The sequence below is a fragment of the Larus michahellis genome, chromosome 1, assembly GCF_964199755.1.
Source record: "Larus michahellis chromosome 1, bLarMic1.1, whole genome shotgun sequence".
Taxonomy (NCBI): domain Eukaryota; kingdom Metazoa; phylum Chordata; class Aves; order Charadriiformes; family Laridae; genus Larus; species Larus michahellis.
In genome coordinates this window covers 102992357-103004295 of record NC_133896.1, presented here as the reverse complement: position 1 = coordinate 103004295, position 11939 = coordinate 102992357, and positions in this window count along the sequence as shown.

Here is an 11939-nt window from a genome sequence, read left to right as displayed (position 1 = left end):
ACATCCCTGCATCCTTCTAAAAAAGCCCAGGTCTTTGCTTCAAAGGCATTTCTGAACATCAGGTCAGAAATGCTCTCTGCCCTTTTCTGCACTGACTGATGAGCTTACACATTCTGAGCTGCACAGAGTACACCAAAAGGGCATCCCAGCTGCCTTCTGACATACTAGCCATACGCTGTTTGTGGCATCTCCCCTTTTCCTCTTCCCTTGGCAAAGCAGGCTGCCTCCTGTGCCTAATTGCTTTCCTTAACAACTGAAAATTCCTTCTCAAGTTGCAAACAACTTGATCTTTTACCTCTTTCTCCAGCCTTTTGAGATTTTTGCTGTGCCCTTGATATGAGACTCAACAGTGTCTTCATGCTACCACAATTCAAAATCCTTAGAATTCACACTTTATATGCAGTTCCCCAAACTAGTTTAACTTCTTTATGCATTTTGTGAACTATTTTTCATCACTTTTAATAGAGTAGCACTTCTATTTAAACATACTGCTCCTTAATAATGCTCTTCAGCAAGCAGCTTAGGACAGGAAGACAGGACTAAGGATTTTCCTAACCAAAACTGAATAGGGTGAGCAAGAAAAAAAAAGGGGGGGAGAACAGTTACGTAGAAATCCTATGGCAATCAGCAAGTTCCCTTCACCAGAGTATCATGTTTAGACCAATAAAATGGCAAACAACAAAATACTTTTTTACATATCTTCAGTTGACACGTTTGTGAACCAAGCACATGCATGTTTCTGGGCATAAAAGGACCTTTTATACACTTTCCTGTGCCCACACATCTGTACAAAAGAAGGCAGAAATCAGATGTGTCTGTTCATTCATGACTAGCTGAGCATCCACATCTTCGGTTACGCATCCATCACTGCCTAACTTTCGTGTGTCACAGTTGATCAGCCAGCACGATGTTATATTGAAGGAAATACTGCTTCCCTGAAAATGGCTATTCGAATTTAATGGTAACTGTTTTATATCCCAGGGGTATTATCACTACTGCAGTCAGATTTCTACAATTAATTAGTCCATTGTCTGCCCTTGATGATTACATGGCACTTCTCCATGGCAACATTGATTTGTGGAGTTTAGTTTCAGAAAGAGAAGAAACCCGCAAACCCTCAGATTTCAACATATCTGGCAGCACCATCAGTGAGAGCGCTCAGGCTGCAAATCCTACGAGACAGTAGCTGTTTGTCTAACTTGTGCTGTGCTTCAGCGACTGGCAGGTTTAGCATCGACCAGTGCTTAGCTGGCCCTCTGCTATGGGGCTTGCAGCTGATTAGTCATGTGTTGACTCATTATTTCAGGCACGCTAGGAAACCAGCCAAAAGTAATGGCATGGGCTTTACAACTTTTCGGGTTCCGTGAGCACCTAACGGATCTGGGCTACTGGGGAGGTGCCATTTCTTTCTCACGTTACAGCAGGATTTGTTTTAAATTTTCCCCATTGCCTGGCTCGACCATGCCTCTGACACCTACTACTTTGTAGTAATAATAGGAAGTAGCACCTAAGCTTTAGACCATTTTCTATGTTGGAAGATCCTAAGACATACTATACTGTACCTTTGGTGAAGCACAGTCAAGACATCTAATAACTTGCTCAGCAGTGAAATATGGACACCTCGGAGTTGCAGAGCAATACGTGCTTGGCAGCAGACAAAGTTGCCACAAAGGACTAAATCGACATAGCAAAATCAGACAGAATTTACCATGACTATATCTGGTCTGGAAAGAGTTATCCATGTTGAAAAAGTTGTCAATTGCCAGTATTTTCTCATTCTTCAATGAGTCAGGGACCTGTTGCTATTTTGTACGAAGGCACAAATCATCTGCAGAATTACTAAGCAAAATGAGAATACGTACCAGGGAGTCAAAAAAGCCAACCCCAAATCTTCACCTTCAAACACTTTTTGCCTCCATTGTACAAGGGTGTTTCAACATGGAGATTAGTAATGCCTACTCAGTCTCTTCTAGTCTGGCGCTCAACATCCCCCACTGAAGTTTTTCTCTTTTGAAAAAGTAATCGGAGCAGGGACAGAAACCTTGCTTGCTGCCCACCAGCTAGCTTAATGAGGATGGTGAATTCTCTCTCCTGCCTAGCAAACACCTCATTATTTGTATAAAAGAACACATCACCAGGAGAAACCTTCCAGTTTCAGAGTGGTCCTTGGCCTTGTGGCTCCTCTCCTGCCCCTGGCAGGGGCAGCCACAGAAACCCTACAGACCGTCCCAGCGCAGGTTATCCCCTGGCTCGTCTCTGGATGTACCTCTACTGTGCAAAATGCTGGGAGGGAAGCGCATTTTGTCCCCCTGTGCCCTGCTAACAGCAGTTCGAGTAAAGCAATAGGGTTAAATGAGTCAGAGTAAAGCAATAGGGTTTCAGCTTCTGCTGCATACTGTTGAAGTAAAGTCTCATCCAAAAGCACTATTATTACTGTTAAAACTACCAGCTTCCCATCCCTGTTGTTGGTGAACACAAAAGTATCTAATTCAGATGCAAAAATCATCAGGCTCTAAAAGCAGCGCAAATCATTAACTAAGCCCCAGGCAGCAGGTCCCTTGCAGGCCGCAGAAGAACGTCAGGCTGGAGCAAACAGGCAATTAGAGTTCCAGCAATGCCTGACTGACTCAAGGTGCTCTGTTCAGCCACCAGCCAGCGACACCAGCAGCGCCCAAAGAGTTCACGGCACTAATTGGTAGAATTTCAAGTGCACTAGAAGTCTGCTCTACAGGACTTCCTGGCCACTCTGATGGAATTAATTTCATCCTAATGCCTCAATGTTCATAATATGTATCCTCAAATATAGCATTTCAAATAATTAAAGCCAGGTTAATTACTCTGCCAGCCACTGGGAACACTTACAATGCCACCACATGTGGCAAAGGAACCACATGCAGCTAAGGAACTCCATGCTGTTTCCCATGTGTCTGGATGGGGAAAAAAAACCCCACACAATTCTTCTACATTTTAATAATTAAAACACTACTAAGACACGGATATTATGTGTGAGATTTGATGGGATATTTGGTACGAGATTTGAAAGCCTAAGTAACAAGTGTTCACAACAAAGCAGGACAGAAGAAAGCTCACTAACTATTCGTCTCTGAGGTGGTGACATCCAATAGTTTAGTATTACCAAAGAGCGCCCAACTTAAACCCAGCCCAGTGAAGGGCAAGGGAGAAATACAGCTACTGTGTACATGTCCTGGTTTCAGGTAAAACAGAACCAATTTTCTGATTTGTAATTTTATTTTTTTAGCTGGGCCTCTTCTGACTAAACTCTGAAATTAACAGCATATTGTTCAGAAACTGTTCACTCTCAGAGTGATAAGTCCTGATTATACCAAGAAATGGTACACACAGAGGCTCTTGCTTATACTTACTGCTATAACAACCAAGGTCAGCTAACTTCGCTGCTTGCGCCGATAGAGGGTCGGAAGCGGAAAAGCATGGAGGGGTCCCCCCTGCAGGGAGGAGTGGACGGGACAGGTGACCCAAAACTGACCAACGGGGTATTCCATCCCATAGGCATCACGCTCAGTATAAAAGCTGAGGGATCAAAGGGGCAAGGCGGCCCTGTCTCGTTTTTCTTCAATGGCTGACGTCTGAGGAGGGACCCTGTCTGTTGAATTGTCTTCAACAGGAATCCGAGCATTCCTGACTCTAGTTCCGGAATTCAGTTCCTGTCTGTCGCTGACTCCAGTCTGGGACTTTCCCTGTGTCTGCTGGTGACGTGATCGTCATCCTGGGAGCTGGGTATGGTTTTGTATATATTGTATACTTTTTTCTTTAATTTTTATTATTCTATTATTATTTACTATTTTCTTATTTATTATTATTTTCATTAAAGTAGTTTAGTTCTTTTTTCTAAACTCATAAATCTCATCTCTTCCTCTCCTCCCTGAGGAGAGAGGCAGGGGGAGGGCCATCTGTCGTTCTGGTTGGTCAATCTGGCCAAAACCACGACAGTACAGATGCACTAAGAGGTGACAATCATGACGTCAGAAAGGAAAAATTCAAAGTGAAGACAATTCAACTTAAGATTAAATAGTATGGGTTTACCAAATATACCTGTAAGCTGGAAATCAGAGGTCCCTAGCCAGCAGGGCTACCAGGTGTTTAAATAGTCTTTCACAAAACAACAGTTTTACAGATGAAGCAATACCAGTCTGTGAAAGCGCATATATAAGAGCAACTAGATGTGACAGCATGGAAGCTTGCTTTCACAGCCTGAGACACCCTTCTAGTCTTACATTTAAGAACTTAAGCGCTCCATATGTCCCAGCAGATTTCACTGGGACATTTTTCACATACCCACCTCCCCCAGTCACCAACGTCTCGGAGCTCAAGCGTTTGTTAAAACAGGGAGATGTTTTGCTTTCCAGGCTTTTGATCTACCCATCATCTAAAACGGGAAGATGAAAGCATTTCAGCTCTCCGGGAAGCATGGCCACTACTTAGGTTTTCAACTGATAAAAATATCCGGGACTACACAAAAAAATTCAGAGTTGCATTAAGCACTCTGTAAGACTTGAGAGATATATAGTGTAAGATCTGTTAAACCTAAAGCAACAAGTAGCCTGTGTCCTCTCTGATTTCATTTATAACTTGGCTAGTTCAGCAGACATGCTTTAATTTGCTGCTGTCAATTCAGACAGCATTTTTCCCCAGGTTCATAAATGGTATGTGAGTGAGTTTTCAACAAAGTCTGTGTGGACATTAGGACATTTAACTAGCAATATAAAATTAATCCTTGTCCCCCTTTCACTGTTCATCACATCATTTACAAGCTTGTTTGCACTGTCAGTATAAGGCAGACTTAGTAAAGTCTGGGAAGAGCCAACTGCCACTGCCAGCATTACAAATGGGATGAAAGTGTCTACTTCAGACTGAGTCACTAACCCTCAGTAGCAAACAGCACTTTCAAACTCTCTTTCCTTGCTGGTCAAGACAGCAGAAAATCAAATCTCGCGTTTTCAGAAACTGCAGAATGGATCAACAGCTAAGGAAAGAATGAAAAGCACAGTTGAAAATTACACAGTTCTGAAGTGGACCGTGTCTCCCCCTTGACTTAATTATTGCTGAAGCCAGATAGTTTACTATTTGTTACCAAACCCCACCATGCTGCTGTCTAGGGTAGTTTTCCGGGACTAGGGTATGGGGGTGTCTGTATGTAGCACATTGCCTTTTTTTTTTAAACTAGACTTGGTGCACATAAAGAGGTACATCAGTCTATATATGTCTATGACAAATAGCAAGCCATGTCCTTTTTCACTCACAATCCTCAACATGACTTCCATAAAACCTGAATCTGGGTGTTCCAGTGACTCAGAGCAAAATCTACCCGTGTCTCAACCTAAACCAGATGACATTCAAGTTGTGTCAATAGGGAAGGATGCTTGCAGGATAGCAGACGGAGTTCACTGTGTCAGGCTACTTTGCCTTTCAAATACCTCTCCCTTCCAGATCTGAACACAACAATAATCCTGCAGATTGCAATATTGCAGTGTGAAAGATCATCTTATTGTACAAGGAGTTTTATATGCCTAGCAAGTCGGGGACAGCTTCCTGAAAACTGGGAAAAGTTGCATGAAAAGTCTTAATTACAAATTAATTACCCAATAAAAACCTGTGATAAAAGCAAAAGACCAGTTGGAGTCATAAATCAATTATCTTTGCTAAACATTATCCTATTATGAAGCTACATGCTACAATAAGCCACGCTATGTGATGATTCTCTCAAGTGATTTTGTCCTTACACGGAATTTAGGAAGAAACAGGAGCAATAAAGTTGACTGCACCATTGCTCCTTTTTCTACCCACAAATAATTAGTTGTTTGGTTTCATCTTTTTTTTTAAAGAAAATGTTTTTGCTGATGATTAAGTAGTATTAAAGGCACTATTAAGAGACTGAGCTCATCTTAAACTGCACCTACCACAACTCTCTGGTTTGCAGATAACCTTTGATTCATCACCATGGCAGCAAAGAGTGAACCACGACCCTGCAGCGTGACAACAATTAAACCACAAACTCACAGTGTGACCAAACACACAAATCGAATCTTCACCTTATAAGAAAGTCAACATTTTTATCAAGGTGGAAATTTAGCAACGACTATCCATCATAACTATAACCGCAGTACGGGTATGTATTAATCCAAGTATATAGTAGGATTCAATCCCTCAGTCACAGAAGCTGAACTTGATCCGTATGTTAAAAAACACAGGAACTGAGAAAGCAGAGAGCAAGCGTTGGCCTCTGCAGAGCGGTATCTGGGGGCCCCGGTGAATAACAACTTGGACATGAGTCAGCAGCGTGCCCTCACATCAATGAAGGCCAGCTGCCTCCTGGGCTGTATGAGTGAGAGTGTAGTCAGCAGGTCAAGGGAAATGATTACTTCCCTCTCTCTGGATTTGTGAAGCCCCATGTGGAGTACTCTGCCTACTCTAGGCCCTCCCACCAGAAGACAGCAGTTGCCAAGCCTCTTGCAGTGACTAGGGCTGACAAAAAGTTCCAGACTGCCAAAATGAAGCAAGTATACAGTTCAAGCTAAAGCAGGACACCTTTTTTCTTTTTTCCAGAAAACTTTCTCCCCATCTGTAAATTCAGTCTATCACTTCAGTCTCCAGAAGCTATTGTGGCACCATATGTAATTCTATCTGAGAAGAGCATCCTATCAGTTTTTCCTGTGTTCACCAAGATGATCTTCATTCTTTTTTAAGCAATTCTTTAAGTATTCAGGGCATTTTTAGCCACTTGGGACAGCAGGCAAGTGCAAAAGAAGTCGTAGTCCTTTAATTACATTCACACGCCATATGGTTAACTTCAATGGCACAGGAGTAGGTTCAGGACTGACAGATAGCCCATCTCAGTGTTTAGCAGGGACTTGTGGGATGAACAATACGCATTCGGTATGGCACACGCTGGTGACATTCTAAGCAACACCACCTGCTGCCCTATCAACTTCATACAGACACACTTACTGGGCTGTCTAACGGCTACTATACGTGTGACAGACCACGCCACACAGAGGAGCATGTTTCAATGCTCAAAGAGTCTATTGCAATACCATTTTCAGCTGCTGGAGGTGTCCAAACCTGATGCAAAAGGCTCACTTTCTTTCCTTGGTTCACCCTTGCATCCCAAGACGCACTCATACAAACAAATGGAGAGAAGCGTTATCAACAAATGTATAACTAACAGGAGATCTATTCTCTGGCTAGACCATTACTTTCATTTATCAGCAAAAAAATCCACTGAAACAAATTCAGAAAAGTTTCTGACTTATTAGGAAATATCACAGCTGAATACATTTCTGAGACACAGCTATTAGAGGCAAAAACACCAGTGAGGGAGGATACTGATGAAGAACACAAATGTGAAGCAGTACAGAAATAAAACTCAAACTTATTTCCCTTCCAGGGCATTTATTTTTCTTGCAATCTGGTTTGCAGAATTTGCACAAGAGCCTGAGATGCAACGAGGCTTCACTTCACAACAAAACTGTGCATCTTCAGATTTCAAAAAGGCTAAAAGTAAGCCTAAGTTCCTTGAAAAAGATTTTAGAATTTCATTTCAAAAAGATTTAGAAAAAGTTGTCTTGAAAAAATTTTAGAATGTCATTTCATTTCAAAAAGATTTGGAAAAAGAAATTAGAATTTCATCAGTGTTTTTTCATAGGCTTGCCGTTTGGGAAACAAAAGGGTATTTCAGTTTGGTCTAAGCAACTTCACAGTACACGCAGTCAGTGTTCTCTCAAATAGGAAAAGGCAGGGAAAAGCTACGCACAAAGTGAGAAAATTCGCTTGAAAGGGTGCAGTAGCATTACATCATGATGGTCACATCATTTTATATTCCTCTATACCTTATAAATGACCACAGAAATGGAAAACTACACGACAGTTATGCCAGACAATCCCAGAGCTAATGAGGGTAGCAGCACTGACCACGTACCTGGCAATAACTGTCAGCTTTCTTTTGTAACTCCCTGTATGGGCCTACAGGGAAAGATACCATAACTGTGTCCTGATATTTATTGTTTTAATTGAAGATGAATAAAACGTACTATAGGTATTAATAGCAATTATCTCCATGTGTTCACTTAACACATTTTGTCAACAACAAGCACTTCAATAACAGCAAAGCAATTCACAGAGGGAACCACACAAAAGCTACCTTTGATGCTTTTTGTCTAAACAGCAGACTTAAGTTTGGGGACTAGTTAGGGGAAATCCACACAGCAGGGCAAACAGCTCACCTGTATTAATGTTCCAACTACTCCGAGTTAAATACATTTTACACTTAGGTTTAATTCCATCTTTTATACCTGGACCAACTGACTTCAAATGGTGACTTTCTAGAATTCCAGCCTTACAGAAAAGCTGGCCTTGCTGGCCTGTGAGTCTGTAAAAATAGCCAGAACTTTTAATTCATCTGCATTTACAAAACAAGTGTGTGCTCATGCTGGTATTAGAGTCCAACATGCATGAAAAAAAATATCTGAGAGGCCATATTATCCTGTTACTTTATTTATAGGAACATTTAGTATTGAAGACAGTTATTTGACAGTTTGCAAAGTTTGGCATATCTATATCTGGGCACACAACGGTAAGTGCCCAGCTTCCCAGACTCTTGTCTAAAATATCCAGAGAGTAACACAGTAAGCATCCATTTAAACTGCATTAACTAAGCATAGCACTTAATGTGGTCATTTCAGATTCAAGTTTACCTGCATATCACCTAGGCGGTTTTGGTTTTCTTCTTCTCTTTACTGAAAGTCTTCTCAGGAACGGGAAAACATGAATTGTATGCATTCAAATTAAGATGTTGACCATTAACTTTGCACTGTGAACTGTAATAAAACATCAACAGCAGAAAAAAAACAAATACCTTTATGACTCCATGTGGCTTCATAAGGAATCGCTTCCTTCTAATGCAAGTCAGGACTATTTCAGACGGTACTTGTCTAATGGTGCTGGAGTAGGTCCAAAGCAGCTCCAGACACTTTCAGGGCATCCATTAGCCTGCTAGTACATAATCATAATCTGGTCTACCATAGTTTCTCTAAAAAACATCTCAGAAGTGCACCAACATCGATTCCTGTAATTCTAGAACATTAGCATTAAAAAAAAAAAAAAATCCCCCAAATACTGCTAGAATTGTTGGCTGGGGGGATGGGGGGAGGGAAGGGGCCAGGCAGAGGGAAGTGCAAAATTAAACGTGGTACCAACTACAACTGCTGGTGTCAAGAGAACCTGAATTGCAGAAGTCCTTCTGCTGAAGTTACTAGGTAGCCTAGTAGAAGAGTTCAGTAAGAGAGATGGAAGTCAAAGGTGCAGTAAGCATCTATAGCATCCATTCACCTCCATCTGCGTGTATCCACTCCCACGGCTTTGTCTTTAGATGCAAAAGGCTGATGACTTTTTTAAACAAAGGGTTGCAAAGTCTTGAATCGTCTTCAGACAAGACCGTTTATATTCTTTCAGAAGAAAGACTTTTATCTGAAACCTGAAGCTTCCACAAGAGGAGCCAATGTCACTCCTTGCTATGGTTATTCAGTTGTAGTTTAAGTGTTTTCTACTTTAAGCTGCCACTTTGTGTTCTGGGATCTTGACAGCAGTTTCTAGCTACAAAGAGGATAGCTGATGTTGAAAAGTTTCCCGTTTTCCACTTCGAAAATTTTTTATAGTTAAACATATACATATACACGTACATACATAACACCACATCCCTCATGCCACTACACAAGATGAAAGAGGAGGAAAAAATTTTATGCAACATTGAATCTCAACCATTTCCGCAGAGTCGAAAATTAGTTAACACTGTCCCTAGAAGCCAGAGAAAGATAAGAGACAAATATGGTACAACATAGAACCTATTCTCCATCTTAGAAATCCATTAGATATTTTCTCCTTAATAAATAATACCTAATGAGGTATATTAGTGGGAAATAATTAGCAAAGAATATATGAGAAATCCTAGGGGAGAGACTGTTGCCTCTCCCTGCTGGAAAAAAGAGATATGAGATGACCAGGCAAAGAACGCTATAGATGTAGGAGCAAAGGTATAGAGAAGGGATCGGAGACAGACAAACTGCAGAACTAACAGAAACAAAGTAGGGTTTTTTAAGGTGGCTGAGACCTTTTCTATATCTGAATTACTTTAATTAATGTAACAGAATGAAACACAGTGTCAATCTGTAAAGCTCCCTTTTAAAGAACAGAAATGAGGTCAGTTCAACATTGCAGAGGGCAGGCAGGAGAACTTGCAGGTTCTCGTTTATGTAAAGGCTAGTCTATCCAGTTATCTGTACGAAGTCAGAGGACACCAGGGGCTGATCAAATGAACAATCCCACAACGAGAGATTCTGGAAAGTAATTTTTCTCTCCAGACATAAGCCTTGATAATGGCCACGCCAACTCTAGAAAATGAGACCGCTCAACTTTGTTGTATGTAGATACATCTGTGCCAGTCCAGCCAGGAAGAGTTCCTCATCTCCAGGGCTGGGGGAATTGTAAAGCAGATGGCTTCACCTGATAGTTAAAGGTAGTGGGACTCTTAGGACCCAATTTATTAGTAGACAATTTTAAAGTGCTTGAAGAGCCAACACAAAACACATGAGACTTTTTGCCTTACCTAATATTTATTATTTGTTATTAATCCAGAGCTTCTAGACATATTCCTGGCCACAGGAAACAGATCCAGCTCTAGTAACCAAGCATTGTACCCAGAAAATGTACAAGTCTTCCTCAGGCAACCTTAAGGTTGCCTTTTGTCCATTTGCTTAGCCCACCTGGATGAACAAATCTACAAATGATGCCTTCCAGTTAATCTGGATTTCAAAGCTACCTGTATCAATACAAAGGCATTTTATTTGCCCATGGGAAGTTCTCTTTCTTTTTAATTCATGTCAAAGAAGGAAAGAACTTGGTTAGTTGTGGAATTAAACTCAGGCAGCTTCAGTTTTTATGCTTAATAGGAGCAGTCACATCAGTAGGTGAAGACTGGTCTTGAAAGAGCCAATTTAGTCAAACAGAATACAGAAACCCAACTGCTCTGTTTGTACCTATCATACTTGACAAAGAATTCAGCTTTTGTCACAAATAATACCTAAAAGTAATTATTACAAAATTACTACAGCGGTTCAGAAAAGTTAGGGAGATCTGCGGATTCTGTTTTTCTTACAAGTACGATACACTATGATGACAGGAGAGAGCACACTTAATCTTTCAACAGGCACCTGCCTCTCCCCTGACCAGTCAGCAGGCAACCAGCAGGACTGAAGCACCTTTTGTTGGGACGCTGCTGTGTTGCATATGATCTAATACAGCATGAAGCCACAAATCATCAAGAAAAGCTTCACTTTCTGAAGTTTGTTATGACCTGAATGGTGTAAACAAACAAATAATGTCCCAAAATACTTTGCTGTCAACTAAGGAGCTGTTCAAGCACAAAATATCTCAAGTCATACAGAGAACTATAGGAAAGTTCCTCGTAGGACAGGCAAGATGAAGTGTCAGGAAGACTGAAAGTGCAAACACACCATCCCTAGAGACAGGATCAAATGCAGAAAGACCACTAGGAGCAAGGTTTCAGAGATCCAATACAGTAATAAATAAAATTGAACATCATGAAAAGGACAAGTGAAAAGACAGCTGAATCCTTTATAGTGTCTCTTAAGACTTTGCTTACAATCCTTAAGTGATACAGCCAGACCATTATTTTCACATAGATGCAAAAATGAAGTTACTTCCCAGCATTCTGTACCCAAGTGACATGGCACTGGATTGGAAGCAGAGGCAAAAAGTGGCAGACAAGGATTTAGCCAAAGACATCTAAACTATCAAGTTACATTAAGAACAGTAAGAGTATCTGATATTCCATCACAGGCATCATGAAAACTCAAAACCCACTAAAGTACTGGAACAGGAACAAATTT